This window comes from Lutra lutra, chromosome 14 (genome assembly GCF_902655055.1).
Source record: "Lutra lutra chromosome 14, mLutLut1.2, whole genome shotgun sequence".
Classification (NCBI taxonomy): domain Eukaryota; kingdom Metazoa; phylum Chordata; class Mammalia; order Carnivora; family Mustelidae; genus Lutra; species Lutra lutra.
Genome location: NC_062291.1, coordinates 34487100 through 34513034, shown reverse-complemented (window position 1 = coordinate 34513034; position 25935 = coordinate 34487100). Strand labels below are relative to the sequence as shown.

At 39.2% G+C, this 25935-nt stretch overlaps 1 protein-coding gene across 1 annotated transcript in view; it reads left to right on the top strand.

Annotated features, from left to right (window-relative positions):
* Positions 1 to 234: 234 nt before the first annotated feature.
* MICU1 (mitochondrial calcium uptake 1) overlaps positions 235 to 25935 on the top strand; it is a 234645-nt gene continuing 208944 nt past the window's right edge. Inside the window, exon 1 of the mRNA XM_047701931.1 lies at positions 235 to 382. The gene's annotated coding sequence lies outside the window, so the exon portion shown is untranslated. The remainder of the gene's footprint in view (positions 383 to 25935) is intronic.

The following is a 25935-nucleotide window of genomic DNA, read 5'->3' as shown; positions in this document are numbered from 1 at the left end:
ATTCAGTTTAACAAACTTTTTGTGTATACTCATGTGTGTTGGAAGAAGTGGAGCAGAGAGAAAGGCAGAGAGCTTCTAGGCGCGCTCTCGCTTTCCCGCCTTAACATTGAGGAGGCGGGGCCTGAGGCCGGGGCGGGGCCCGAGGCCGGGGCGGGGCCCGAGGCCGGGGCGGGGCCCGAGGCCGGGGCGGGGCCCGCGGGGCGGGTTCTCCGTGCCCCTCCCACACGTATTTCGCCACTATCCCAACAGGCCCAGCGGCCTGGAGAGTCACGTGAGGGTGGGCGGTGGAGGTGGAGGTTTTTCTCCGCTGGTTTTTCATCTCTATGATTGTCAGAGGCGGGCTGCTTTGACCCGAGAGCGTTGGTAACCCTACTGCGGACAGGTGAGTCCTGGACTCTGAAGGGTGTGAAGGTACAGCCTTTTAGGGAACGCGAAAGGGAAGTCAGGGCGAAGCAGCTTAAGGGATCTGACCTTCCGCGCCGACCGTTTGCCGGCTCTGGGCTCCGGAGACTTTTCGGGTCTGGCGGCATAGCTCACACGCTCAGCTCAGGGGCCTGAGAAGAATCCTTAGTCGTGTCTGCTTCCCGTCCTCCGCTTTCCTTCACCTCACCTCGTCCCTTTAAGCTGTCCCGGGAGATCTCAGTGCCAAGCTCCCAACCGCAGGGTTCACTTGGGCACCGTCGTCTCTCGCTTCTCCGGCAACCAGAAGACGCACGGGTGGACTAGACTGGTTCCGCTGGGATTTGTGGATGTGGATGGAAGTGGGTGATCGGAGTTTACCCTTAGATCTCTGATGGGTAGAAATGTTAATCATTAAATCGGAAAAAAAAAGAAGTAGAAAATCAGTGGGGACCCGAAGGAGCAAAACAAAGTGCAGCCTTCTTGGACTGTTCAGTTTTTATCTTTTCCAGTGTCTCTCGTTCTCAGTCTCGCTCGAGTTTCCTTCACCATCCCATCCTGGCCCACCGTAGGATGTTTGAGAATGAGCCGAATGTTGCTCTGTGTGAATGTTGAGAGAAGAGTTTAAAACGGGCTGTTCTTAAGTTGCTGTCTCTGCAATCTTAGGGTTTATTTCTTTTTCTTCCCTTTCAGATGCCTGAAGAGTAGGTATTTATAAACATAAGCAGAATACCCGTTTTGTGGCTAAGGGACTAAAGTATTCCCCCTGTTGTATCTGGAAAGATCTGTTTTCTTTGTTAATTTTATAAACGTGTTTATTTCAGTTTCTAAGGTGGTTTGGATACCTTTGTTCATGTTAAAGCATTCCTTGAGTCATGTGTGCAAGTGACCTAGCAGTTGAAGAAAAGAGTTTGCAGACAAAGTAAATTAATTTGGGGTTTGATAGATGTGGGAGGGTTAAGGTTTAGAGTTAAGTTAAACCATATGACCAATTAATAAAACATCTGCATCTTGAGACATAGGTATTGCCCAGGATGACAAACATGCTGTCTTTGTGGTGTTGGACAAAGTAATGAGCTGGTTGAGTATCACCTTATCTTAAAAACTTTTTAGAACTTGCCACTCGTTTGTAAGAAGATGCCTCTGGCCTCCAGCTGTTCTCTGTACTCACCCTTGATAGGTGATTATCTCTTCAACTTAAGAACTTCACTCTTACTCTTAAAGAACCAACTGAGTGTTGGGGAAGTGGGTAGGGAATGGGCTAGATGAGCTACTTGTAATGATGAGGACTGGGTATTGTATGTAAGTGATAAATCTGAATTCTACTCCTGAAACCAATACTATATTATATGTTAACTAATTAGAATTTAATTTAAAATTTGAAGAAAAAAAAAAGAACATCACCCTGGCTGTCTAATTATGTCAAGAAAGTGTCGTTGGCGTCTTTTAAGTGTCCTTACTGAAGATTATAAAACAGAGTAATACTAACAAAGAGAGAAGATTCAGGAGTGGGTTCTGAGCTTGGGAAGAAAGGGAAAGAGTGATAGAAGCTAACAAAAGCAAGAGAACAAAAGCATGTATTGCTATTTTCCTTTATAATTTATAGACTATTTACTATATTCAGTAGACCTTTTACATTCCCAGAGACTGACTTTCCTATATTTCAGAAGAAACAATGGTATGTAACTTCTCCCATAGTGCAATATTATGTAAAATAATTATAACTAAAATATTTCACTGACCTTTCAGGTTTTATATTTTTTAGAATTACAGGACTAAAGTAATTGATAAAGTTATTAAGCCAAATTTGGTCTCCTTCCTTCCTTCCTTCTGTAGGCTCCCTAATCAGCATGGAGCCCAGCTCAGGGCTTGAGCTCATGACCCTGAGATCAAGGCCTAAGCTGAGCTAAAGAGTCAGGAGCCTAACTGACTGAGCCACCCAGACCCCTCCTCCTAATTTGGTCACTTTTAATCTTTAGTTTTAGTGAGTAATTTTTATAGTGGCTGTAACACTTGCTGGATGTTAACCAATTTCTTCCCATATAGAATTGTTTAATATATTCCTTTTAAAAATAGAACCAATTTTTTTTTTTTAAGATTTTATTTATTTATTTGACAGAGAGATAGAGAGCACAAGTAAGCAGAGCGGCAGGCAGAGGGAGAGAGAGAAGCAGGCTCTCCGCTAAGCAGGGAGCCCGATGCGGGGCTCTATCCCAGGAGCCTGGAATCATGACCTGAGCCGAAGGCAGCTGCTCAACCAACTGAGCCACCCAGGCGCCCCCCAATTTTTTTTTTTTTTGGAAGATTTTATTTACTTATTTGACAGACAGAGATCACAAGTAGGCAGAGAGGCAGGCAGAGAGAGGAAGAGAAGCAGGTTCTCCGCTGAGCAGAGAGCCTGATGTGGGCTCAATCCTAGGACCCTGCGGCCACAACCCGAGCTGAAGGCAGAGGCTTTAACCCACTGAGCCACCCAGGTGCCCCAAGAACCATTTTTTTAAGAGAACCAATTTTTTTTTTTTTAAGTTTGACTTGCAACTACCCCCCCAACACACTCAAAACAAAAATAGCTTGGTTTTGTGCCAACTGAAAAATCTATTCTTTTAAAATAGATTTCCTCTACACTTTGAAAATTATGATAAAATTGTTAATGCTTTTAAGACATTAAATACTGGTATCTGAGCATATCTATGAAGAAAACACAGGGGCAGTATTTTTAAATATATTTCCTATTATAAGAGTGTTTGTGCCTGTTTTTGAAAAATGGAATCATTATGGAAAATATAACACTGAAAGTCAAAATCCTAGTTTATCTTTTCCCCTACCAGCAGGTAACCACTAGTCCCCTTTGGATATTTGGGAATCAAACTCCTTGGGAGAGATGATACTAATAGCACCAGACTTACATCCTACAACCTTAGAAACTCCAAAAGAGAGAGAACGTCCCTTTCTCTTTGATTCCAAGAGACTACTACAGGAATTTCATTAACCTGACTGTGTGTCATTGCCCATCCTAGAAGCAGTCTGTTATGTGATGGAATGCTTTGTGTGGTTAGGATTGGCTCTCGTTCTCACCATGGTGTGATAGGGGCATACAGTTTTATTTTATTTTTTTTTCATACAGTTTTAAACCACATGAATTAAGAGTAAGCAACATCAGGGTGCTTGGCAGGCTCAATCGGTAAAGCATCCCCCTCTCGTGGTTGTGAGTTTGAGCCCATGTTGGGTATAGAGTTTACTTAAAAAAAAAAAAAAAAAAGAGTAGGCAACTGAAGTATGGTTCCTCTTTACGAAAACTGAGGTGTCATTTCCTGGAGAGAAGGGAAAGGTTGCTGGACAGACAAAAACAACATATGTTCACTGATATAATTTTACGTGTATTTTTTTAATTTAGAGAACTTGCTTTCCTTTTCCAATATAAATTAATTGCATTTTACAGTTTGAGTGTTTTTTTTTTAATGTCTATTTTTAAAAATGTCTATTAACTAATGGAACTTGGAAATTTAAACTCTTCAAGTAGCATGTATTTGTTATGTGTTTAGTACCTGTGCTCTGGAGTATTTGGCTTTTTTAACTTTAAATATATTGTGTATTTAGCCCGTTTGTTAAAATCATTTATCGATAAATATTTTTATTACTGTGGATAAACTTGATTAACAAATTGCAGTTTATAAATAGTAAATAAAAATGTTCTGAGTAGTTTAAGTATATGTAGTTACTATGGTTGAATGCTTGATTCTTTTAATTATTATGTATTTAAAAATCTGTATAGATGTATAGATGTATAGATGAAAACCACTTCATTTTGAGTGTTTTATGAAAAATAAATCACGATAATTGTTACAACTTGATGTCACTGGGTATTAACTTTAAAACTATAGTCGACATTAATGCCTGCTTTTGTATCTTTATGGATTATTCTGATGGTTCATTACACTTTAAGAGAAAATATAATTGAAGTAACATTGTTTATTCCACTGCCTTGATTTTGTTTAAAAGAAATGTTAGTAGTTCAATTCAGTGGACATTTGAACTTAATTGCTAACACAAACTTTAGTTTAGACAGATTTATATTCTCAAACCCAATTCCATCACTTCTTGATGTTGAGCAAGTTATTTAATCTCTCAGAATTTGCGTTTATTCCATCTGCAAAATAGAAATAATAATACTTATCTCATAGGGGTCTTGTGAAGAGTAAGTTAATGTATGCCAAGTGCCTAGGTTATAGTAGGTTCTTACTGAATGTAATTGTTAAGAATAACAACAACAAGAAATAGTGTCTAAAAAGATTTTATCTCCCCAGTTTCAGAATGTTTAGCCCCAGGAATTTAAATGTATATATAGGTGTTAAGGAATTAATCAGATTGTTCTTTCTTCAGATTTGTTTTTATTTTAGCAGGGTTGTGTTTTTGTTTTTGTTTTTTAAGCAGGCTTCACCACCCCAGCATGGAGCCCAGTGTGGGATTTGAACTCAGAATCCTGAGCTCAAGACCTGAGTTGAGATCAAGAGTCGGTCACTTGGGTCCCTTGGTGGCTCAGTGTGTTAAGCCTCTGCCTCCTGCTCAGGTCATGATCTCAGGGTCCTGGGATCGAGTCCCGCATCGGGCTCTCTGCTTGGCAGGGAGCCTGCTTCCTCCTCTCTCTCTCTGCCTGCCTCTCTGCCTGCTTGTGATCTCTCTCTCTCTCTCTCTGTGTCAAATAAATAAATAAATCTTAAAAAAAAAAAAAAAGAGTTGGTCACTTAACTGATTAAGCCACAATTTTAGCAGATTTTTAATACCATGTTGCACATGTAGCAATTAACTAGAAAACTTTGTTTAAATTACTTAATTATTAGTGGACTGCCCAAGTATTTGAAGATTGCCTGGCCCAAGTGTGACAACTATTAGCCTGGAGGAATGTATTGAGAGATTTTTGCACAAATGCTCAGAAAAGCTTAATATTAAGTAGAAGGTCTCACATTCCTTGACTATACAAGGGGAGTTAGGTGCTGAGTACCTTGGGTGTTCAGACCAGAATTTATGATGACTTATGGTAGTAGGCAGAAATAATAAAAATGGATTTGTTTTTATTTTTATTTATTTTATTTTTTTATTTTTTTAAAGATTTTATTTATTTATTTGTCAGAGATAGAGAGAGGGAGAGAGAGCAAGCACAGGCAGACAGAATGGCAGGCAGAGGCAGAGGGAGAAGCAGGCTCCCTGATGAGCAAGGAGCCCGACGTGGGACTCGATCCCAGGACGCTGGGACCACGACCTGAACCGAAGGCAGCTGCCCAACCAACTGAGCCACTCAGGCGTCCCAGATTTGTTTTTATTTTTAAAGAGAAGTTCAGGGAGATACTTCTGTGAAGTAATGCTTTAAGAACATGTTACATCGGGCACCTGCAGGTAGAAGAGATAGATAGCAGTTTGGAATGTTACTTGAAAAAACAAAAAAAAGCAACTGTGAAATTGAATAACTGTGAGAAGTGATAGGCATTAAATATAGTTAATGATCTGGCATTGGGAAGTTGGTAATTGCCATATTGGAAGGAGAGGTGTTTTAGCCCTATTTTAGTTCTATTTAGCTCTATTTTCCCCTCTTTAGCCCTGAGAAAATAAATAGGTAGAAATGGATTCATCTTCTTCCCCCCCAACTAAGAATTAGTTTTTTGCAAATTAAACTTGCTTTTAGATTTAAAAGTTGTATTTTATTTTATTTTATTTTTTATTTATTTATTTTTTTAAAGATTTTATTTATTTATTTGACAGAGAGAAATCACAAGTAGGCAGAGAGGCAGGCAGAGAGAGAGGAGGAAGCAGGCTCCCTGCTGAGCAGAAAGCCCGATGTGGGGCTCGAACCCAGGACCTGGGATCATGACCTGAGCCGAAGGCAGCGGCCCAACCCACTGAGCCACCCAGGCACCCCTGAAAGTTGTATTTTAAAAAAATTATCAAGTGAATTGTATTATAGTACACTTCAAATAAAGCAGCATTGCTAATTTTTTCAGGTCTTGGATCTGTGATAGTATTTAAATTAAGTAATTTCAGAATTTGATTTTAACTTCAGCATTGATAACGTCTGACTTTCTATCCTACTAATTCCCGAGATGGCAGTGAATCATAATGGTTAAGAACAATGGCTTTGGGACCAGAGAAGCTTTCCTCTGTCATCTATTGGCTTTGACTGTAGGCAGATTTCTTAAAAGCATTGAGCTATGGTATCCTTGGTGAAATAGGAGTAATAATATTTACTACAAGGGTTATAGAGGATTAAATAAGGTAACAGATATTAGGCATTTAACATAGTACCCCTCCCAGAGTAGTGTTCATTAAATGCTAGCATTAGAGTTTTGAACAACCAGAGGTTTAAAAGAAAACTACTTTTTGAGGAAGTTGGAGAAATTGGAATAGAGACTGGGTATTAGAACATACCAAAGAATTAAAGTGAAATTTGTTAAATGTAAAAGTGACATGATTGTGTGGAAGGAAAAGTCCATATTTTTGGAGATATACTAAAATATATAGCAGTGAAATGATAGAATGCCTGAGAGTTGCTTTAAAATAATTCACAAAGACATAAGAATGAAAGGGACAGAAAAATTAATAGCCATTTCTGGTGAAGAAGGAATAACAGGTACCATATTTACCCTCTTGCCTGAAACAGCTTAAAAGGCAGACAAAAGACACAAAACAGTGGTTTCCTAGATTTTGGACATTGTACAGCAAAGGAAAATGATCCCTGAGAGATGGGAAACAAATGAGGTAAGCTCTGTGACTGCTCTGTTTTGCTGCCTGGAAAATTTCCCAGCTGTAGAGTAGGGAGGGAGATTCCATGCAGAGGGCACAGTGGTCTTCTTGAATTGAGTCAGTTTGGGGGAGGTCAAGGCAGGTGGAGTTTGTGGGGCAGAATACTAGAGATGAGAAAGTTAAAAGGAATCTTCCACTCAAGTATTCAGTGGAGAACTGATCAGTGCATACATGTGAGGAAACTACTGAAGTTAGGTAAAGAGCCACCTGAAAAGAACATAGAACAGTTCTCAGAGTTTTTGCAAAGGCAGAAATAGTGTTTTTTCCCACCAGCCTGAGTGGAAAATGTCTTAACATGTCATCATGTAGGCTACTCAGGAGGATTTTGTCTTAGTAGTGGGATAAAATTGGGTGTTCCAGTCCAACCTAGAAAGCTTAAAAGCAAGACCTGAAAGGGTCAAACTGTTCCCAAGAAACTTAATTATATCCCAGAACTAAGCTCAAGAATATATATAGGAATACAGGGGCGCCTGGGTGGCTCAGTGGGTTAAAGCCTCTGCCTTCAGCTCAGGTCATGATCCCAGGGTCATGGGATCGAGCCCCGCATCGGGCTCTCTGCTCGGCGGATAGCCTGCTTCCCTCTCTCTCTCTCTGCCTGCCTCTCTGCCTACTTGTGGTCTCTGTCTGTCAAATAAATAAAATCTTAAAAAAAAAAAAAATATATATATATATATATATATATGAATACAAAAATAACCAACACCCAACAAGGTGGAAATCATAGTGTCTGGCATGCAATCAGAAATCCTAGACATGCAAAGGAGGAGCAAATATGACTGACCTATGATAAAAAAAAAAAGTCAGTCAAAACCAAACAAGTGACAGGTGATAGAATTAGTAGAGAGGGATATTAAAACAGTTTTTATAATTGTATTTCATATGCTTAAGAAACTAGAAGAAGGATTGAAAAAACTTTTTTTTTTTTTTTTCCTGAGAAAGTGTACAAGCAGGGGTATGGGGAGGGACAGAGGGAGAGAGAGAAATCTCAAGCAGGCTCACCGCTCACAGCAGGGCCTTACCTGGGGCTTGATCTTAGGACCCTTATTAGATTATAACCTGAGCTAAAATTAAGAGTCAGACACTTAACTAACTGAGCCACCCCAGTGCCTCCGGAAAAATTGAATATGTTAAATAGAAACATGGAAGATGAGGAAAAGACCAAAACGAAGTGGGCGTGGTTGTGCATGTGCAGGGATAGGCAGTAAGTGGGAAACTCCTTGTACCTTCCACTCAATTTTGCTGTGAACCTAGAAATGCTCTAAAAATTTTATTGGGGTGCCTGGGTGGCTCATTTGATTAAGCTTCTGGCTTTGGCTTAGGTCATGATCCCAGGATCCTGGGATTGAGCCCTGCATCTCTCCCCATGCTCATGCTCTCTCTCTCAAATAAATAAAATCTTTTTAAAAAATAAAATTTATTAATTAAAAAGAAAAAAAAAAGACCAAAATGAAACCTTCAGAGATGGAAACTGTAAATTTTCTGAGATGAAAGATATGCTAGATGGTATTAGTGGCAAATTAGACATTGGTGGAGAAAATTTATGCCAAAGTTCATAAATATACAAAATAACCTATGAAGAATTCTTGCTAAAAGTACTTAATTTGACATTAATCATGCTTTTGTTTTTTTTAAAAGATTTTTCTTGAGAGAACAAGGGAGCAAGTGGGTAGAGGAGCAGAGGGAGAGGGAGAGAGAAAATCTCCAGCAGACTCTGTGCTGAGTGCGGAGCTCTACACAGGGCTCAGTCTCATGACCCTGAGATCACGACCTGAGCTTAAACCAGGAGTCAGACTCTTAACTGACTGAACCACCCAGGTGCCCCTCTAATCATGCTTTTAGATGTAATTTGAGAATATAGGAAATAAAGGGACTGGAGAAACGTTTAAACCATACTAGGAGGAAGCAACTAGATAAATCCAGAATTTGAGAAATGATGTAATGTAGTTGCCCTGTTCTCTGAAAATTAGGGTTGTGTTGTGATTGCATGATGTGGTGGATATACTTAAAGTAATTAAATTGTATACTAAAAAGTTGATAAAATGGTTAATTTTATGTGTATTTTATAACAGTTTTTAAAAATGTACCATTTTAATCATTTTTAGGTGTACTGTTGGGAGGCATTAAGTGTATATGCATTGTTGTGCAGCAGTGACCACCATTCATTTCTAGACCTTTTTCTTCTTCCCAAACAGAACACTATACCCAGGAGATGGTAACTCTCCTTTTATTCTTCTCCCTGATCGCTGACATCTTCAGTCTACTTTCCATTTCTATGAATTTTACTACTGTAGGTTCCTCATATAAATTGAATCTTACATTATTATTATTTATTTTTTTTTTTTTTGTGACTGGCTTATTTCACTTAACATAATGTCTTTAAAGATTGATCCCTTTTGGGGCGCCTGGGTGGCTCAGTGGATTAAGCCGCTGCCTTCGGCTCAGGTCATGATCTCAGGGTCCTGGGATCGAGTCCCGCATCGGGCTCTCGGCTTGGCGGGGTGCCTGCTTCCCTCTCTCTCTCTCTCTCTGCCTGCCTCTCCGTCTACTTGTGATCTCTCTCTGTCAAATAAATAAATAAAATCTTTAAAAAAAAAAAAAGATTGATCCCTTTTGTAGGATGTATCAGAATTTCCTTCCTTTTTTAAAAAATTGTTTTTATTGTGGTAGAACACACACAATATGAAATTAACCATCTTAACCATTTTTAAGTGTACAATTCGGTGGTATTAAGTACATTCAGATTTTTGTGACACCATCACCAACATCCATCTCCAGAACTTGCAAACATATATTAAATACATCTATTAAGTAGTAACTATTACCACTTTGCCCCAGCCCCTGGTAACCATGATTCTGCTTTCTGCCTCTGTGATTTTTTTTTTTTTAAAGATTTTATTTATTTATTTGACAGAGAGAGATCACAAGTAGGCAGAGAGGCAGGCAGAGAGAGAGGAAGGGAAGCAGGCTTCCCGCTGAGCAGCGAGCCCGATGCGGGACTCGATCCCAGGACTCTGGGATCATGACCTGAGCCGAAGGCAGCGGCTTAACCCACTGAGCCACCCAGGCGCCCCTGCCTATGTGATTTTGACTACTTTAGGTACCTCATATAAGTGGAATCATACAGTGTTTATTTTGTTGAAACTGACTTTTTAAATTTAGCATAGTGTTCTTAAGATTCATCCATGTTGTATAGTTTGTCAGAATTTCCCACCTTTTAATGGCTGAATAATATCCCATTGTATGTATCAACCATTTTTTTGTTTATCCATTCATCTGTTGAAGGGCACTTTTTGGTTATTGTGAATAATGCTGCTATGAGTATGGGTGTACAAATAGCTGTTCAAAGTCTCTGGCTTTCAGTTCCTTTGGATATATTCTTCAGAGTAGAATTGCTGGATCATATGGTAATTCTGTGTTTAAGTTTTTGAGGACCTGCCATACTGTTCTCCATAGCAGCCGCACCATTTTACATTCCCATCAATGGTGTACGAAGATTTCAGTTTCTCTAATACTTGCTTTTTTCTGTTCATTTCCTTGATTAGAATAGCAAAGTTTATGGTTAGAGTCTTTTTTTTTTTAAAGATTTTATTTATTTATTTGACAGAGAGAAATCACAAGCAGGCAGAGAGGCAGGCAGAGAGAGAGGAGGAAGCAGGCTCCCCGCTGAGCAGAAAGCCCGATGCGGGGCTTGAACCCAGGACCTGGGATCATGACCTGAGCCGAAGGCAGCGGCTTAACCCACTGAGCCACCCAGGCGCCCCTATGGTTAGAGTCTTACTGTACATTTTAATTAAGTGTTTGCATTAAAAGGAAGGTATTTAGGTGTAATTATATGATGTCTTAGTGAAGTTTATGTTACATAATACAGTTTTTATTTGAATTATCACCATCAGCTGCACCTGTTAATTAACTTCCAAACAAATATTTGTTCATAATTTACTGTGTTAGACACTGCGCTCAACTTTATACAAGTGTTTTTCTCATTTAATCCTCCTTACAGTCATTTGCAGTGAGTGTTATTATCCCTGTTTTATGGAAGTGTAAAAAACACAAATCTGACTGACAAATTAATGGATAGTAAGAGGTCAAGTTAGTAAGTTCTAGTATCTAGAATTAATGAATTAGCTAGATTACCTTGACACAACTTTCCGGTCCTCAGCTTATTATTTTTTTTTTTTAAAGATTTTATTTATTTATTTGACAGAGAGAGATCACAAGTATACAGAGAGGCAGGCAGAGAGAGAGAGGGAAGCAGGCTTCTTGCTGAGCAGAGAGCCCGATGCGGGACTCGATCCCAGGACCCTGAGATCATGACCTGAGCCGAAGGCAGCGGATTAACCCACTGAGCCACCCAGGCGCCCCTGTTTCTTAACATTTTTTTTTTTAAATTTATTTATTTGAGAGAGAGACAGTGAGAGAGAGCATGAGCGAGGAGAAGGTCAGAGAGAGAAGCAGACTCCCCATGGAGCTGGGAGCCTGATACGGGACTCGATCCCGGGACTCCCAGGATCATGACCTGAGCCGAAGGCAGTTGTCCAACCAACTGAGCCACCCAGGCGTCCCTCTTAACATTTTTTTTAAAGAAGATTTTATTTATTTGTCAGAAAGAGAGGGGGGCACAAGCAGAGGAAGTGTCAGGCAGAGAGAGAAGCAGACTCCCGCTGAGCAAGGAGCCCACTGAGGGGCTCCATCACAGAACCCTGGGATCATGACCTGAGCCCAAGGCAGCTACTTAACCGACTGAGCCACCCAGGCACCCCTGTCTCTTAACATTTTTTTTTTTTTAAGATTTCATTTATTTGACAGAGATCACAAGTAGGCAGAAAGGCAGGCAGGGTGGGGGGGAGAGCAGGCTCTCTGCCAAGTGCAGAGCCCAACACAGGGCTCCATCCCAGGACCTCAAGATCATGCCAGAGCCGAAGGCAGAGGCTTAACCCACTGAGCCACCCAGGCACCCTGTCTCTTGACTTTTAATTGCAAAACTCTGCTGTCATTTCTTTTTTTTTTTTTTTTTAAAGATTTTATTTATTTATTTGACAGACAGAGATCACAAGTAGGCAGAGAGGCAGGCAGAGAGAGAGAGGAGGAAGCAGGCTCCCCGCCAAGCAGAGAGCCCGATGTGGGGCTCGATCCCAGGACCCCGGGATCATGACCTGAGCCGAAGGCAGAGGCTCTAACCCACTGAGCCACCCAGGCGCCCCTCTGCTGTCATTTCATTCCATTTTATATCGTCAGTTTCTATAATTTTTATGTGTAATTGGAAAGAATGTGTAATACGCAGTTGTTCAGTGTTCCATGTATGGCTATTAAATTGTTGATGATGTTGATAAAAATATTTTCTATCTCTGCTGGTTTTAAAAATGTTTTTACTGACAAATTTTTTTCTTTTTTTAATATTTTATTTATTTATTTGACAGACAGAGATCACAAGTAGGCAGAGAAGCAGGCAGAGAAGAGAGAAGGAAGCAGGCTCCCTGCTGAGCAGAGAGCCCGATGCGGGGCTTGATCCCAGGACCCTAGGATCATGACCTGAGCTGACAGCAGAGGCTTTAACCCACTGAGCCACCCAGGCGCCCCTGATAATTTTTTCTTATCCTGCACAATAATTTTCTTGAACTTTAAGCTCTGTAAAGTAATAGTCTGTAGTTGTGTTATGTAAGTCTACACTTGTGTTCCAGGGTGCTAAAGATAGTTATTTTTTTTGTGTGGCCTTGAACTCTTTGTTCAAATAATTCTTTTGGGCTGTTATGGAAATTAATATTTAACAGCTTAGAACTACATATGATAAACATTGTGTGATGTATTGTTGTCTGCCAGTGGGCTAATTGAGTTCTAACTTCAAAATCTTAAAAGCTTGAAAAATGCATTTTCACTTTTTTTTTTTATTAAAGATTTTATTTATTTATTTGACAGACAGAGATCACAAGTAGGCAGAGAAGCAGGCAGAGAGAGAGGAAGGGAAGCAGGCTCCCTGCTGAGCTGAGAGCCCTATGCAGGGCTCAATCCCAGGATCCTGGGATCATGACCTGAGCTTTAGAGGCTTTAACCCACGGAGCTACCCAGGCGCTCTGCATTTTCACTTTTAACAATAGCCATTGTAGTAAGTATGAAGTGGTATCCCAGTGTGGTTTTGATTTTTCTTTCCGTGATGACTAATGATGTTCAACATCTTTTCATGCACTTGTTGGCCATTTGTATATGTAATTGGAGAAACATATATTCAAATCCTTTGTGCATTTTTAAATTGGATTGCTCTCTTTTTGTTGAGTTAGGAGTTCTTGATATATTCTGGATATTAATCCCTTACCAGATACATGATTTGCAAATATTTTCTCCCTGTCAGTTGTCTTTTCATTCTCTTGATGCTATTCTTGATGCACAAAAGTTTTTTATTTTGATGAAGCCAGTTTCTGTTTTCTTTTTGTTCCCAGTGCTTTTGGTGTTCAAGAAGTTTCTGCCAAATCCAATGACATAATGATTTTCTTCTGTGTTTTCTTCTAGGAGTTTTTTAGTTTAGCTGTTATGTTTAGGTCTGTGGCCAGTTTTGGGTTAATTTTAATATATGGTGTAAAGTAAGAGTCCACCTTCATTCTTTTAAATGTGGGCATACAGTTTTCTCAGCACTGTTTGTTGAAAAGAAGTCCTTTCCATGTTGAATGGACTTGGCACCCTTGCTGAAAATCAATTGATCATGTAAGTGGTTTATTTCTAGGCTCTCTATTCTATTGGGCTGTGTATCTGTCTTTATGCCAGTTCCACAGTGCTTTTCTTACTGTTGCTTTGTATTGAGTTGTTTTTGTTTTTAAGATTTCATTCATTTGGGGCACCTGGGTGGCTCACTGGGTTAAGTCTCTGCCTTTGGCTCAGGTCATGATCTCAGGGTCCTGGGATCGAGCCCCGAATCAGGCTCTTTGTTCAGCAGGGAGCCTGCTTCCTTCTCTCTCTCTGCCTACCTCTCTGCCTACTTGTGATCTCTCTCTCTGTCAAATAAGTAAAATCTTGGAAAAAAATTTCATTTATTTCAGACAGAGAGAGCTGCAGGGAGTGGGTAGGGGAAGAGGAAGAAGTGGACTCCCCACTGAGCAGGGAGCCAGACATGGGGCTTGATCCCAGGACCCTGAGATCATGACCTGAGTGGAAGGCAGGCAGTAAACTGCTCAACCAGCTGAGCCACTCAGCACCCCTATATTAAGTTTTGAAATCAGAAAGTGGGATCTTCTTTCTTAAGATTTTTTTTGGGCTACTTGGGGCCCCTTGAGATTTCATATGAATTTTTAAAGAAATTTTCTTTTTTTAAAGAGCCATTGTAGATTCACAGCAAAATTGAAGAGAAGGTACAGAGATTTTCCATATACCCTCTGGCCTCACATGGGCATGGCCTCCCCCATTATCCACTTCCCCCACAAGAGTGGTACATTTATTACAGTTGATAAACCTGCTGATACTTCAAAATTGGCCAAAGTCCATAGTTTACATTATGGTTCACTCTTGCTGTTGTACATTTTGTAGATTTGGAGAAATGTATAATGACATGTGTCCATCATTATGGTATCATACAGAGTATTTTCACCTCATGAAAATCCTCTGCAGTTTGCCTATTTATTCTTCCTCCTCTCCCAGCCTTTTGCAATCTGTGATCTTTCTATTGTCCCCACGGTTTTGCTGTTTCCAGAATGTCACATAGTGGGAATCAACAGCACGTAGCAGTTTCAGATTGGCTTCTTTCACTTAGTAACATGCTTTTAAGGTTCCTCCATGTCTTTTCATGAACTCATAGCTCATTCATTTTTAGTGCTGAATAATATTCCATTGTCTAGATGTACCACATTTTATCAATGCATTCACCTGCAGAAGGATATTGGTTGTTTCCAGGTTTTGGCAGTTAGGAATAAAGCTGCTAGAAACATATATGTGCAGGTTTTTTGCGTGGACTTAAGTTTTCAGCCCCTTTGAATAAATTCCAAGGAGTGCAGTGCTGGATTATATGGTAAGAGTGTGTTTGCTTTTGTGAGAAAACACAACTGTCTTGCAAGGTTACTGTACTGTAGGAGTGCTGACAAGACTGACTCCATCTTTGGCCCTCCATTTTGTTCTCCCCTCTCGTGCACAGATGGCACTACTGTAGATAACTAGTATAGAGCCTCTCTGGCACACATGTGCCACCACTTTAGATTAACTAGTGGATCTTCTGGCACACGTTAGACTACTACCCTATGACGTCACCACCATGCCCTTTTGCTTCATAAAAAGCTGGGTATTAAGGTCCAGATAGGGGTGGAAGGTAGGAGCAGAGAACAGTGGTAAAGGATACCTATGTACTGCCTGGATTGTCTGTTCCCTGGTCCTCGCTGTCATGTAAGTTACCCTGAGTAAAACTCTATGTAAGCTGTATGTAGTGACTTGCTTCTTTTTTCTGTATTGAAGTGTCTTCTCAGTCTGGAAGATACATTTCTGACCCTCCTCCACCTTCTAACATTCACCTTTATGCATTCCTATCAGTAATGAATGAGAGTTCCTATAGCTCCACATCCCCTCCAGCATTTGGTATTGTCAGTGTTCCATATTTTGGTTACTGTAACTGGTGGGTATTATATATCAGTATTTTAATATACATTTCCCTAAGGACATATGGGAAAAGATGGTGTGGAGCATCTTTCTATATGTTTATTTGCCATCTGTATATCTTCTTTGGGGAGGTGTCAGGAAATTCATTATAACTTTTAGGATTTATATTTTGTGTTTCTTTTAAATGGTAGAAGTTGAGTTTTTTTTTTTAAGAAGATTTTATTTATTTATTTGACAGAGAGACAAATCACAAGTAGGCAAAGACACAGGCAGAGAGAGAGGGGGAAGCAGGCTCCCTGCCGAGCAGAGAGCCCAATGTGGTACTCGATCCCAGGACCCTGGGATCATGACCTGAGCTGAAGGCAGAGGCTTTAACCCACAGAGCCACCCAGGCGCGCCCCCCCCCCCCCTTTTAAGAAGAGACCACATATATCCCATTTCCTAGTTTTCTTCCTTATCTGCTGTAACGAAATCTTTTTGTACCTGTTCAGTTTCTTTTTTTCATTGTCTGTCAGTTAACACCAGCATTTTAATGTTTTGATTCTTTTTTTTTTTTTAAAGATTTTATTTATTTATTTGACAGAGAGAGATCACAAGTAGACAGAGAGGCAGGCAGAGAGAGAGAGAGAGAGAGAGGGAAGCAGGCTCCCTGCTGAGCAGAGAGCCCGATGCGGGCCTCGATCCCAGGACCCTGAGATCATGACCTGAGCTGAAGGCAGCGGCTTAACCCACTGAGCCACCCAGGCGCCCTTAATGTTTTGATTCTTAAATAATTTTTTTATGTGGGGTATTTATTTTTGTAATGGATGAATTTCTATTATATTATTTGCTCTTCTTGTCTTTTTTTTTTTTTAAAGATTTTATTTATTTATCTGACAGACAGAGATCACAAGCAGGCAGAGAGGCAGGCAGAGAGAGAGAGAGGAGGAAGCAGGCTCCCTGCGGAGCAGAGAGCCCGATGCGGGGCTCGATCCCAGGACCCCGGGATCATGACCTGAGCCAAAGGCAGAGGCTTTAACCCACTGAGCCACCCAGGCGCCCCTCTTCTTGTCTTTTGTTAAAAAATAACAAAGCAAGAAATACAGATTTCTAGAAAGACGAATATATGGGATTTAATTGAGAGATTAAAGTGTTTGGAGAGACTAATGAAATTTATAAGTGCTTTTTCAGGTGACAGCAGAGGTCACCTGAAGTTACTAGGCAAGCAAATTGAAAGCAGAAGGGAAAAAAAAATTATGTGTCTTGCTTATTACACCTTAAATGTAAGCTGTTAAATTCAGAATCAGGGATTTTTTCTACTTTTCATATTTGAAATTTTATTAAAAAATTAGAATGGGGAAGCCTCATTGTACTGTGTGGTTGATAAAATAAAGTGGAGTTATTTCAGGCAACAAAGATTGTAGGCTAGGAAAGTAGAATATCATGGTTTTTATTTATTTTATTTTTTATTTTTAAAGATTTTATTAGTGAGCAGGAGTAGGGGTGAGGGGGAGAGGGACAAGCAGACTTCCTGAGCAGGAGCCTGTTGCAGGGATTGATGCTAGGATCATGAGATCATGATCTGAGCCCGAATCAAATCCAGTGCTTAACCAACTGAGCCACCCAGAAGTGCCTCTATTTTGGAGATTTCTTTCTTTTTCTTTTTTTTTTTTTATAAAGATTTTATTTATTTATTTGACAGAGAGATCACAAGTAGGCAGAGAGAGAGAGGGAAGCAGACTCCCTGCTGAACAAAGAGCCCGATGTGGGGCTTGATCCCAGGACCCTGAGATCATGACCCGAGCCGAAGGCAGAGGCTTAACCCACTGAGCCACCCAGGTGCCCTATTTTGGAGATTTCTAATGTGCATTTTTTTTTTTTAAAGATTTATTTATTTATTTATTTGACAGAGAGAGATCACAAGTAGGCAGAGAGGCAGGCAGAGAGAGAGAGGAAGGGAAGCAGGCTCCCTGCTGAGCAGAGAGGCCGACGCGGGGCTTGATCCCAGGACCCTAGGATCATGACCTGAGCCGAAGGCAGCGGCTTTAACCCACTGAGCCACCCAGGCGCCCCATCTAATGTGCATTTTTCAAAGATTATTCTAGAAAAAAGAAATTACTCTGGCTAATGTACAGAATGAAAGCAAGGAGTCGGTATAGGAGATGATTGCAGAAGTCCAAGCTTTATAGGATGGTGGTATCGACTTGGCTGCTAACAGTGGAAATAGAAGTTTATGGATTAGCATACTGTTTAGAAAACTGGGACTTACAAAAATAGTTTGAAATAATTTCTTTTGATAGAAGAATATTTAATATTTAAATATAGAGAGATCGTAATATACAAAGTAATGATTTTATTCTTAGTAAAAGGCTTCAGGTGCCACAAGGAAGGCCAGAAAAGCCTTACATCCAGTATATGAGGAAATGTTTATTAGTGGAATATGTATTGGGTTCTCACATCTCTGAAGCTTACACTGTTGTATGGCTTTACCTAGTTCAGATCAGTTTGGGCCTGCTGTTAGAAAAGTATAAAGTGGTGAACTGTGTACTAGTTTATTTCTGTGTACTAGTTATTTCTTACAACTAGACTATTTATTTTAATGGCTGATATCATTTATACTAATTGGCTTTAGCAAGGTAGAACCAGCATTCAAGGTCAATGACGAGGTCAAAATAACATTTATGATTAAGAAATATATAAAAATTATCCTATTTATAAGACTATCTGAAAATAATTTATTTTCTAAGTGCCTTTTATTTATAATTATTTATAATAATAATGATTTTTAAAAGGCCTGTTGACTTAGATGTGGAATCCTATCTGGTTTTTACCTTTATTTACCTTCTTAGAGCTACTTAATGATTCCTTAAGTACATTTTCATCACCTGAGATTGGTAGAAGTAGATAACTTAAACCAATCACTAGGGGAAAAACAAACATTTTGTAGAGAACCGCCTCTCAAAATAAAAAACACAATGATCATTAAATGGTTTAACAGGAATGCCAAAGAAACAGTTTATTACTATTTTTTAAAGATTTATTTATCTTAGAGAGAGCAAGTGAGCATGCACTGATATGAAGGGACAGAAGGAGGGGGAGAGAGAAACTTGAGCAGATGGCTGAGTGTGGAGCCTAACACAGGACTTGATCTCACAACCCTGAGATCAGGACCTGAGCCCAAGGAGGGGTCTGATGTTTAATCGACTGTGCTCTCCAGGTGCCCCAGAAACATTTTTTTTTTTAAAGATTTTATTCATTTCATTTGACAGACAGAGATCACAAGTAGGCAGAGAGGCAGGCAGAGAGAGAGAGGAGGAAGCAGGCTCCCTGCCGAGCAGAGAGCCCGACGTGGGGCTCGATCCCAGGACCCTGGGATCATGACCTGAGCCGAAAGCAGAGGCTTTAACCCACTGAGCCACCCAGGCGTCCCCCAGAAACATTTTTTTTAATACTATTTTAAACTGCCTAGAGCTTAGCAACCAAGTTATTGCCTTACTACTTTATTTAAATTTGAATTTAAGCAAAACTTGATGGCAATGAGAAAAATAAAAGACTACTACTATCTATGGTAAATACAGATAGAGAAAAAATGAAATAGAATTTAAAAATCTTATATTTTAAAAAATTGTATATACAATAACATTGACTTATATATTTTGTTATGCATTTCTTTGAGCTTTAGCATGTGTTTAGATTTGTATGACTGTCCCACACAGAATATAGAATTTCCGTCAGGATACAGGATATCCCCTCCAAAATTTCTGTGTGTAATCTCTGGTAGTCTGATCTGTTCTCCATCTCTACTGTTTTACTTTTCCAGAATCTCATATAAAAGTGTGGGAACCTTTTGAAACTGATTATCTTTCATCATCAGCATAGTATCTTTCAGATTCTTGTTGAGCATGTCAGTAATTCATTCCTGATTACTGGGTGGTTTTCCATAGTATGGATGTACTGTAGTTTGTTCATTCCAGTGTTGGAAATCATTTAGGTTATTTACAGCTTTGGTAAGAATGAATAAAAGTGCTGCGAACACTTCATGTACAGGTTTTTGTGCAAACCTGAGTTTTCATCTCTAGAGTGTCTTGGAGTGTATCATCTTTCATTCCCTCCAGCAGTGTGTGTGTTATAGTTGCTCTGCATCTTTGGTATTGTCAGATACTGTTTTAGTTTTTTTTTTTTTTTTTAGCCATTCCAGTAGGTGTATAGTAGTGTCTCATTGTGGTTTTCATTATCATTTTTCTAATAGCTAATGATCTTGAGTATCTTTTCAAGTGCGTATTTGCCATTTATGTATCTTCTTTGAGGAATGTCTGGTCAGATCACCTGCCCATTTTTTATTTGGGCTTTTTGTATATAATTTATGATGATAGAAAATTCTGGGAAATGCAAATTCATCTATAAGGTAGTGGTGGCACAGGCACTATGTAGGCATCTAGAGTCTGAGAAGAAGAAACTCTTCTTTTTGACTAAGGATCCCAAGAATGTAGGGAAGATACTCCTATTTTTTTTTTTTCCCTTTTCTATCCTCTGGCACAGTGGTTTTCAGTTAGGTCTAATCCCTCGCCACCCTGCACTGTCCTGGGAACATTTGCCAATGTATGGAGACATTTTTGGTTCTCACAACCAAAATGGGGAAGACGGTGCTACTAGTGAGTAGTAGCACGTACCTGGATAGAAATTGAGGTTTGGGCTAGAGGAGAAGAGTGAAGTATAGAACTGAAGGGCTTTGGGCATTTGGGGCTTCTGAGAATTTGGGATAGGTAATGCAATATTTCTGTGAATTTTCAACCTTTACATCACAGAATCACAGATTGTAGATAGACTTTTGGAGACTTTGTAGCCTGATTCCCTTAATTGTATAGGTAAGAAAATTGAAACCGTATAATATCCAGAATTTAAATTGAATAGCTGGGGTTTGAATTTAAGACTAATAAGTTGGGGTGCCTGGGTGGTTCAGTCAGTTGAGCACCTGACTTTTTTTTTTTTTAATTTAATTTTATTTTTTATAAACATATAATATATTTTTATCCCCAGGGATACAGGTCTGTGAATCGCCAGGTTTACACACTTCACAGCACTCACCATAGCACATACCCTCCCCAATGTCCATAACCCCCCCCAAACCCCTCCCCCCATCAACCCTCAGTTTGTTTTGTGAGATTAAGAGTCACTTATGGTTTGTCTCCCTCCCAATCCCATCTTGTTTCATTTACTCTTCTCCTACCCCCTTAACACCCCATGTTGCATCTCCACTCCCTCATATCAGGGAGATGATATGATAGTTGTCTTTCTCTGATTGACTTATTTCGCTAAGCATGATACCCTCTAGTTCCATCCACGTCGTCGCAAATGGCAAGATTTCATTTCTTTTGATGGCTGCATAGTATTCCATTGTGTATATATACCACATCTTCTTTATCCATTCGTCTGTTGATGTACATCTAGGTTCTTTCCATAGTTTGGCTATTGTAGACCTTGCTGCTATAAACATTCGGGAGCACCTGACTTTTGATTTCAACTCACGTCATGGTATCGGGGTCATGGGATAGAGCCTAACGTCTTCAGGCTCCCTGCTCAGTGGGGAACCTGCTTCTCCCACTACCTCTGCTGGTCCCTCTTCTTGTGCTCTTTCTCTGTCAAATAAATAAAATCTTTTAGAAAAATCTTTAAAAGTAAGACTTCTAAGTCCCATGTACTTTGCTTTTTTTACACATCATTGCTCCCTTCTTTCTTTTTCATTAACGAATACTTTCTGTTTACCAGAAGCCCAAGATGATTGCTGCAAGGCAGGAAAAGATGAAGGGAGGCATTTAGATTACCATCTACTTCGGCTTACCTAGCAAAAGCTCTGTATAAGGGTGAGGATTGGGTATTTGATGTTTCCTTTGTGCTCTGGCTTAGAAACCTGACCATGGATGATAGAACAGGAAACTCAATTTTTAGGATGTGTTATGTTGAGAACTGTAAGTGAGGCTAAAATTTCCTTGGAAAGACTTGTAAGCTTAAGGTATGAATATGAGTAGAAGAGAAAAGAGAAGAAAATCAGTAAGAAAAGAAAGAAGGAATAGGGTTGCATTTCTTTGGTAGAATGCACTGAAATTGTTTTTTAGACTCTAATTACAAATAAACTTTAAGGTGGTATTACTTTAATATTTCATTTTTAGGAGCTGCCTGTGTTTGAATTTGGTCAGAGACTAATCTTGGCCTTTCCTTATAACTACCATCAGGATTTTAGTGTACTCTCTCGTAGTAATTATATACATATCAGGAAAATCTTAATGGTTATTTTCTGTTTATGGCTATATTTGATTAAACTGATCAATAGAGTTTAACAGAGGCAACTTAAGTTATTTTATTTTATTTTTTAAAAGATTTTTAAAGACTTATTTATTTGAGAGAGAGAGAGCACAAGAGGGAGAGCAATTGAAGAAGGAGAAGCAGGCTCCCCACTGAGTAGGGAGTCTGATGTGGGTCTTGATCCCAGGGCTCCGGGATCATGACCTGAGTTGAAGGCAGATGCTTAACTGACTGAGCCATGCAGGCATCCCTTAAGATACTTTAAAAGATGTAGTTTAGGGGCACCTGGGTGGCTCAGTCAGTTAAGCGACCAGCTCTTGATTTTGGCTAGATGTCATGATCTCAGGGTTGTGAGATTAAGCCCCATGTCGGGGGTCCACACTGAGCTCAGAGTTAGTTTGGGATTCTCTTTTCTTCTCACTCTGTCCCTTGCCCTGCTTATGCATGAGTGCTGTCTCTTTAAGATAAATAATCTGTAAAAAAAGAAAAGATGAAGTTTAAGTAGTTCATTTGCCTCTCTTACTCCAGTGTTAACATGTATATTTTTATTTAATTTATTTTTATTTATTTATTTTTATTTATTTATTTATTTATTTATTTTATTTTTGAGCATTTTTTTGTGTATCTCTTGGCCATTTGTATGTCTTCTTTGGAGAAATGCCTGTTCATGTCTTCTGCCCATTTTATTTTATTAGGTCCTCTATTCTCTGTACAAAATTAAGATGTAATGACGAATAATTTTAGCTACTCCTAATGCTATAAGTTAGTTCTGCATAGGTTTTCATTGCTCTAATAGTCTTTTGCAACCAGGGTTGCCCATCTGAACCACAGAACAAAGTAAATTATTTCAGTGACACTTAGGATTGAAAAATCATAATCCTATTTGTACAAAACTACTACCATTCTAGATTTATAGGAGAAAAGTTAAGTTATTGTCCAATGGATACATTAATTCTCTTGTGTAACACCTGTTGAGAAAAACTGCAAGATGTCAGTAACTATGCTGTGTTGTTAACTCCATACCATTGTTATATAGGGATAAAGTAGATCACAACTGGTGAAAGAGTGCAAGTAAGAAAGATTGTGCATATTTTTATCTATTTCATCCTGTGTGGAGAAATATTGTGAGCACTCATAAGTATAATTATTTCCTCAAGAAATATGGAACATGTGTAATCATTGTGATTGAATTCAGGTAAATGATGTTTATAAATGGAAAATACCTTACATTAGGAAATACTTTTTAGTTAGTAGATTTTTTCCATTATCTTTTTTTAATTTAAATTCAGTTAATTAACATATAATTATTATTACTTTCCATGGTGGAAGTCAGTGATTCATCAGTCTTATATAATATGCAGTGCTCATTATATCATGTGCCCTCTTTTAATATCCATCACCCATTTACCCCATCCCCCCGCCACCCTCTGCAATCCTGTTTGTTTCCTGTCATTAAGAGTCTCTTATTGTTTGTTTTCCTCTCTGATTTTGTCTTGTTTTATTTTTTCCTCTCCTCCCCTGTGATCCTGTTCTGTTTTTTAAATTTCCACATATGAGTGAGAGCGTATGATAATTGTCTTTCTCTGGTTGACTTATTTTGTTTAGCATAATACCTTCTAGTTCCATCCATGTCGCTACAAATGGCAACATTTCATTTCTTTTCATGACTGAGTAGTAGTCTGTCACACACATGCTTATACACGTACACACACACACACACACACACACACACCTTCTTTATCCATTTATCTGTCGATGGACATCTGGGCTCTTTCCATAGTTTGGCTATTTTAGACATTGCTGCTATAAACATGGGGTGCAGGTACCCCTTCAGATCCCTACATTTGTATCTTTGGGGTAAACACCCAGTAGTGCAATACTGGGTCGTAGGGTAGCTCTATTTTCAGCGTTTTGAGGAACCTCCATACTGTTTTCCAGAGTGGCTACATCAGCTTGTATTTCCACCAACAGTGTAGGAGGGTTCCCCTTTCTCCACATTCTCACCAACATCTGTTGTTTCCTGACTTACTAATTTTAGCCATTGTGAGGTAGTATTTCATTGTGGTTTTGATTCATATTTCCCTCATGCCAAGTGATATTGAGCATTTTTTTGTGTATCTCTTGGCCATTTGTATGTCTTCTTTGGAGAAATGCCTGTTCATGTCTTCTGCCCATTTCTTGACTGGGTTATTTGTTCTTTGGGTGTTCAATTTGATAAGTTCTTTATAGATTTTGGATACTAGTCCTTTATCTGATAAGACATTTGCACATATCTTCTCCCATTCGGTCTGTTGTCTTTTGGTTTTGTCTACTGTTTCCTTTGCCGTGTTAAAGCTTTTTGACTTGATGAAGTTCAAGTAGTTCATTTTTGCCTTTGTTTCCCTTACCTTCGGAGACATTCTAGCAAGAAGTTGCTGTGGCCTGTGTTCTCCTGAAGGATTTTGATGGATTCTTGTCTCACATTTAGGTCTTTCACCCATTTTGAGTCTATTTTTGTGATTGGTGTAAGGAGGTGGTCCAGTTTCATTATGCAGGTGGCTGTCCAAAATTTTCCCAACACCATTTGTTGAAAAGATTGTCTTTTTTCCATTGGATATTCTTTCCTGCTTTCTCGAAGATTAGTTGACCGTAGAGTTGAGGGTCCATTTCTGAGCTCTCTATTCTGTTCCACTCATCTATGTTTCTGTTTTTATGCCAGTATCATACTATCTTGATGATTACAGCTTTGTAATAGATCTTGAAGTCTGGCATTGTGATGCCATCAGCTTTGGTTTTCTTTTTCAACATTCCTATGGCTATTTGGGGTCTTTTCTCATTCCATACAAATTTTAGGATTATTTGTTCCAGTTCTGTGAAAAAAGTTGATGGTATCTTGAGAGGGATTGAACTGAATGTATAGGGCAAATACACTGAATGTGTTGCTCTAGGTAGCATAGACATTTTAACAATAATTGTTCTTTCCATCCATGATCATTGAATGTTTTCCATTTCTTCATGTCTTTCTCAATTTCTTTCATGATTGTTCTATAGTTTTCTAAATAGACTTTCTGAATATCTTCTGGTTTTGGGTACATCTGTAAAGGGGATCAACTCCTTAATTTCTCTTTCTTCTGTCTCATTGTTAGTGTATAAGAATGCAACTGATTTCTGTGCATTGATTTTATATCCTGTCACTTTGCTAAATACCTGTATGAGTTCTGGCAATTTTGGGGTGGACTCTTTTGGGTTTTCTAGATAGGGTATCATGTCATCTGCAAAGAGTGAGAGTTTGACTTCTTTGCAGATTCGGATGCCTTTTATTTCTTTCTGTTGTCTGATTGCTGAGGCTAGGACTTCTAGTACTGTGTTGAACTACATTGGTGATAGTGGATATCCCTGCCATGTTCCTGACCTTAGGGGAAAGGTCTTAGTTTTTCCCTGTTAGAATGATATTTGCTGTGGGCTTTCCATAGATGGCTTTTATGATATCGAGGTATATTCCCTCTATCCGTAAACTGTGGAGAGTTTTAATCAAGAAAGGATGCTGTACTTCGCCAAATGCTTTTTCTGCATCTATTGAGAGGATCATATGGTTCTTGTCCTTCCTTTTATTATGTGGTGTATCACACTGATTGATTTACATATGTTGAACCAACCTTGCAGGCCAGAAATAAATCCCACTTAGTTGTGGTGAATAATCCTTTTAATGTACTGCTGGATCCTATTGGCTAGGTGAGAATTTTTACATCCATGTTCATCAGGGATATTGGTCTATAATTCTCCATTTTGGTAGGGTCTTTGTCTGGTTTTGGGATCCAGGTAATGCTGGTCTCATAGAGTTTGGAAGTTTTCTTTCCATTTCTATTTTTGAAACAGCTTCAAGAGAATAGGTATTCTTCTTCTTTTTTTTTTTTAATATTT